We start from the raw sequence: 6,865 nt of genomic DNA, 5'->3' as shown, positions 1-6,865 counted from the left end.
CGAGGTCGAGAATGTGTGGGGATCTATTCCCACATCCCCTAAATGTGTCTTCATGGCACGGTGCTATATACAGGAAATTTTGCCTTTTTTATAACCTAATTTTTTGCCAAAACATTCTGTCTCAACTTCTGCTGTGGAGTGGATTTTCCTAATTTTACTCATCTTAAGTCATTCCATGACTCTCAGAAAACTGTATCAGTATAAAAAAACAACAACCTGATATTCGGGGTTTGTACGCTTTGGTGGTGACAAGACACCCGTGAGACCTCACGCAGCGAGGATGGAGTAAGGTGAAGGAGGCCCCTTTTACACTGTATAGTTGATTTTATATTATAGTCAGTAAGGAACATATTTTTCATAATGTAAATAGCATACAAGATTCCCCTGTATGCAACTTAATATGAAATGACACCGTAATCCAAGAAGTCATTGATCAATCAATAGGTTCCCATTTGTTTGTCGGGTGTGTTTTCAACAATAAAATAATAGAATTCACACACTATTTTGCAAATTGGTTAACGTAACCAGTAAGTCAACATTTTCTGTAGTGATGTAAGAGTCTCCCCTTTGAAGCAAAGGATCCGTGGTAGTTCTAAGAGACCCATATTTTAGTGTACAAAGAACGTAACAGACGTTGTACGTTACAAATTTTTACAGAATTCATCAAAGTGTAGATAATATGTAACCATTATTATTAACTTTATTCGATTTTTATTGCTTAACACAACACAGTGGTGTTATTGAATTCTTGTTAGATTCGTTTATACGTAAAAATCGTGCATACTGGAAACTAGAGGGAAACATTATGAAGCACGATTTATAAAGTTAGTACGTGTTAATCGTCTATTAACATTATCGACCTGCAATCTAGTTGCATCAGATTTGATTTTCGGTGGCAGCACATTTAAATTTCAAGTAGATACAGTCCGGATTAGCCTATTTATCTTAAATTTTATTGATATTTGATGATGTTCGATTTTTTTTTTCGTTGGAGTTTCACGATACCGTCCCTTTCCGGTTAGTATTTGTTTTGTGTGTGTGGGGGGGGGGCAACGTGTCCTCCTGTGTACCCCACTATATCTGCCAATGCGACACAATATATTAAAAATTTGCCCCCTCAAGAATTGCCTTTGCCCCCCCCCCCCCCCTACTAAGAATTCCTGGCTACGGGCCTGAACAGACCACGTAAAATATAACTAAGATAGCATAACTGTAATGTCTAGGGACTAAAATATTCTTACTTCGGTTAAGAGCTGAGCCTGTAAAGGTGTTTGACACCCGACAAACAAATGGAAACCTATTGATTGATCAATGATTTCTCGGATTACGGTGTCATTTCATATTAAGTTGCATGCAGGGGAATCTTGTATGCTTTTTACATTATGAAAAATATGTTCCTTAATTACTATAATATGAAATCAACTATACAGTGTAAGGAAGGGGCCTTCTTCACCTTACTCCATTCTCGCTGCGTGAGGTCTCACGGGTGCCTGTCACCACCAAAGCGTACAAACCCCAAATATCAGGTTTTTTTTTATACTGATACTGGACAATACACACACACACACACACACACACACACACACACAACCCTACGATTATACTGGCCGTAGGTCCAGACGCCAGAGCCTCGTTAGTCTGCAAAATGCAGGCCAGGGTGTACACAAAACAACACAACCCACGACGCGAGCTAACTTAAGTTGTAAATTGCTGTCTGCTCAAAGGTTCTCGATAACAATCAAACATTTTGATTCTTATGAAGTGCTTGAAATGTAGTCCAGCCACAATGTTTTCATGATGTTAGTAAATAATTCCATATCTTTTCATGAAATCTCTCTCAAATTAAGACTTGGTTTTCAAGCTAACTCCTAGTTATAAAACGTTTATAAAACGGGACGTATGGTCACCCCCTCAAGGTATGAAATATTTTAATGTAAACCTATAAAAACCTACGAAAATAACTAACAATTTTTCAGATTTTGCAAGAATTTCGATTTTTTCCTTGCATATATGAATTGGTTGTTTAAGGAGAGAGGCAGGCTCCAGAAGTCTGCAGTCTGCAATATTTGGTAATTTTAGTTTAAAAACTATTGATGCAAGTCCACCAGACGTCCCGATTTAGTCTTTTTAATCACTATCTCGGCTTTTCTAGAACTGCAATGCAGTAGTGATGCAAGAATGTTCCCGTTTGTTAAATTAACTAACATTCAGACACATCATTCATCATAAGAATCATTGCTAATAGGCCTACATATAATTTAATGTATAAATAGCTATATTATTTTCTAAACATATTATTATTATTATTTGCTGTTATTTGGTGCTGGTACAAGAAAAATAAAGGGAATCTGAAAACATTGTTAATTTGCAGAACATAGTATTATTAGAATATTTCTGTGAATTGAATGTAAACAATAAGCACCCAGTTTCACACCGTATGAGTTGATTTTTTCTGTTAATTTGAACCGTAATATTGCAACTATAGAATTATACGTTTAGCTCTAGCTGCAATATTAACATAGCATTGTTTGTCACATCTAATACTATAACAGCATTTTGCTGGCGGGGGAGTGATTAGCGACGGCGCGCTATGACACCAGTGTTCAGAGTTCGAATCCAGGAATGAGCATGGATATTCTTTGTGGATGTTCCTTCATCCATATCATCACCATCCTCATCGTCGCGACTATCGAAAGTGGCAAGGTAGCGATGAAAAATAACCTACTTCAATTAATCTAACAGCATTTTGGATCTTAGTTCTCTTTGTTCCACACTTTCGGATTTGGCCCCTCCCTCAAAAAAAATTCTGGGTACGGGCCTGCATCAGTTCATAATTCATCCTCATCGTCGCTATTAACCCAAGAGGTAGAAATGACATGTAAAGCAAGGAAAGGAGAGAGAGAAACCGAGACTCTCGAAAACTAAGTCTGCCGCGAATTAAATTTAAAATGTATGATATTAAATATAACATGTAATATAATAATAATTAATTAAAATATAACGTACTGAATATTATTTTCATATTTTTTGTTACTATTGAGGATCAATGAGGTGAAAGCTTTTCATTGCTTTGGGCCAGGCACGTATCCAGAGGGGGGCTTAGGGGGCTCGAGCCCCCCCGAAAGTTTTAGGTTTACACTAGGTAAAATGAGTTTTTTTTGTTTCTTGTGGTGTGAAATAAAATAATATGACAATAATTTAAGGAAAGAAATAATTATCGAGGCAAGACGGAGAATGTGTGGAAACAATGTGTGCAGGCATGCATTAAAGATAATGGCGACCACAACACTCGCTGTGACGTCACCATACTTCTCATACACCAACTTAAGTCCATAGCAAATTTCATTACACTATGACATATTTATAAGTGAAAATCAGGGGTTGAGAGCGAGTGTAACACCCAAGCACGAGAGAAGGGAAGCAAGAGGAGAAAACAAATGACTGTGCACTTTAGTTCGTGAATTTGGCAGGGGCATTCTTGTCATGTTAAGCTGTACGTATCCTATCAAACATCATGGAAGCACGTGATTGATGTAGGTACATATAAACTTCTTTGTGACAGAGGGGCGAGTGGCTTATCTTGCTGGCATACGTAATCACCAGAATAACATGGATCAGCATGTCTGGAGCAATAGATTGAAACTTAAAAGTTTTTTCAAACTTATTAAACCATCGGCGAATGTTGTTTTCGGATGGAGGATCACTTTCACATTGCTGTCGAAAAGTTCGCTGAACTGAAACAGCAGAACCACACCTTGCAAATTCAGGCTGACCCATGTTTGGGATGAACCCCTTCAGGGTTTTTTTCTGTTTACACTAGATAAAATTAGGATTTTGGCTTCTTGAATAATGTCATGATAATTTGGGAGAAATAATTATCGAGACAAGATGGAGAATGTTCTATAACCCTGTTATTGTTAATAGCACGTATCCAAGGTGGGGTTGATGTGGCTCGAGCCCTCCCCCCCAGGATTTTTTTTTATTTTACACTAGATAAAATTAGGTTTTTGGCTTTTTGAATAATGTGACGATGATTTAAGGAGATAGACAAGTATCGAGGCAAGACGGAGAATGTTCTATAACCCTGTTGTTGGTAATATTGCACCTACACTTTACTTGCGCTTTCGGTGTTGTCTCAGCGCACTTGAGGACTATGTAGAGACTTGTCAGCATTTGGAAGCTTCACAACAAAGGTAGAGCCACACGTAGGGCGATTCGTTGTAATTTCTAATCTCTGGAAGGCGGGAGAGGGTACGTTCTTGAATGAGAGAAGGAGTCAATTACTGGCGATATTAACGAATCGTTTTATCTGCGGAACGTTCTACAATATAATGAGGATATAAATACGCCGATTCAATTTTTCGATTGATCTGTACAAAGAATCGGTTAATGAGATTTCAGAGGTAAGTGTGACAATTCATACAGTCGATTGGTGATCAGATCAGTCAGCGTCCTCTGGTTGCTTTATAAGATATAGTGATTTGAAAATGAAGACATTGGCGACAGCAGAACTTCCGGGGCCTCAGAGTAGTGCTAGCTCGGTTCGAAGGCCGAAGAGATCAAGGCCTCTCTCTCTTTCTCTCTAAAGTGAATATTTCATCAGTACCGGATATTAAAACAGAAATAAACTGCATAGATCAACTGAAAATCAAAGTTTTGAGTGATGATTTAGTTTTGCCAGAACTAAATTTCGTATATGCAGTCTGAGAATTTCATGATATGAAAAAATACTTTTGTTTAAGCCTACTGGGTTCGAAACACATTCAAACACTTAACTACCATAAAGAGACAGCCGAAAATTTTATGAATGTCGAGAAGAGAAAGCAAGAAGATGTTGCATATGTAGACCTTTTAGGCGGAAATTGCAGGCTCTACCAGGATCCAACTGAGCCACTTAGTCATCCTTGACTTCAACCGATTTTTCGTTAAAATGTCTACATAGTACATGTCCTGTGTATATCAAATCGTAAGGTGTTGCCTGTATAGTGAACAAGCACAGAAAATATAGGAGAGAGAAGAAAACTGAGGAGCATTATCACCGGTTGAGGATAATTTTTTTCTGTGGTCAACAAGAGCTACTACTTCAAGGTGACAATGACAGTGGCCTAATAAGGGAGATTTCACACCGTATCGTCGGAAGATTAGGTTCGTGCGGCCTTTTGTGTCGCTACGGTGTGAAACGTTGCTGTTGATTGGCCCATTCCAATTGACATGTATCGCGTGTCCCTTCGGTCTGAAACCTTCCTAAGTCTTGAAAATCCAAGTCACAAGGATGGAAAATTAGGGCCTTGTTAAGGTTAGGTGTGAAGGCAGGCAGATGACAGCACCCTAAAGGATCATATTCAAACCTGCAGGAAGAACGCATCTTACTTCAATCTCCAATACGATGATAAAAACTTCTGGTGAGTTCATTTTAAAAAATGTGTCCGAGATAAAGAGAGGCGTGCCCAGGATTTTCGGAAGGGAGAGGGGTTACGCATACTATTTTTGGTATGATTTTGCCATTTTTTCCCTGTCTTTGACGTTCCTCTTTTTTTTTTTAAAAAAAAAAAAAGGTATACTGGGTCAAATGGGGTTATTACCTCACCAACCCTCCCTTGGGCACGTCACTGGAGATAAATGAGTAAGCATTTGATCATACTGGGAGACGAAACATTAGATGTGTTGGGAACGGAAGGGTTTTCATTATGCATTAATTGTTTCGTGATCCACCTGTATTCGAGAAGACTTCCTTTGTTTCGTGCCGATATATAACAAGACAGCGGAAGCTGTGACAGGCATTTTTGAACACTTGTGAGTGCTAAGGCCTGAATCTGAACAATTTGGTGGGTTTCGGCTTTTATAAGAGCTGCAAACATGGGAGGACAAGACACGTTAGTGGTGTTCAGGCTCGAATCAGAGAGAAATATTCGAGAGCTGTCTGCGTCCAATTCGCAACCCACAATTTGAATCTCGCGTTGTCGAGTGGATTGTACATGTGTAACAGCTTCTTAAAAACACTCAAAAGATACCATAGATGTTTTTATACGTGATGAGAAGAAATGGACAAACACACATACTGAGATGGTTCCGGCACACATTATTAATGCATGGAAACAGAGGAGTCGAGTGGTAAAAAATGTTCCGATTTCACGTTCTGATTAAAATGATAGCCTTACAGTGGCAACGATTTAAGGGATAGTTGCTCCCCATTTTTTATTTTTCTGCTTCAAAATTAGGGCGTCTTAATGTTAAGCCTTGGCTACCAAGAGAAAGTAAACTTTCCTTGCAACGCCCTCCGCAACCCCCCCCCCCCCCCCCCCGTTTTGGAACTCAATTGCCACCACTGGTCTTAATCATACAATTGTGAGGTTCTTACTATACCCCTTAAAAAATGGTGTTGAGCCCCCCCGAAAGGAATTTCTGGATACGTGCCTGCTTTGGGCCCTCCCTTCTTAAAGCTGTAAGGAAGTGCATATCCTGTCATTTTTTTTTTGTACATAATATATATACTGAATATGACGCAATACAAGCATATATATATATATATATATACACACATACGAAAGACATTTAAAATTAGGAAAATTAATAAATTGCTGACACACTGATTTTGCAACTTTTATTGCTTGTGAAACAACCCCGCAGAAAGCAGTTCAACGTCTCCTCAATAGATGTCAGCGGTGTTGAACACCGAATTAGCGCCAGCTTCTGGAGAGCTTGAGTACTACATTCAGCAGTATTTTTGTGTGAAGCAGTTCGGGCAATAATTGATTGAGTTGGTGTTTTAAGTCCACTTAATGCACAGTAAGGGTAATCGGGACTGGACCTACAGTTTAAAGTGGGATCCGAACCACTATGTGCCTCCACCGGGAATCGAACCCGG

Source organism: Lepisma saccharinum, chromosome 4 (genome assembly GCF_977018435.1).
Source record: "Lepisma saccharinum chromosome 4, izLepSacc3.1, whole genome shotgun sequence".
Classification (NCBI taxonomy): domain Eukaryota; kingdom Metazoa; phylum Arthropoda; class Insecta; order Zygentoma; family Lepismatidae; genus Lepisma; species Lepisma saccharinum.
Note: the sequence above shows the minus strand (reverse complement) of the source record.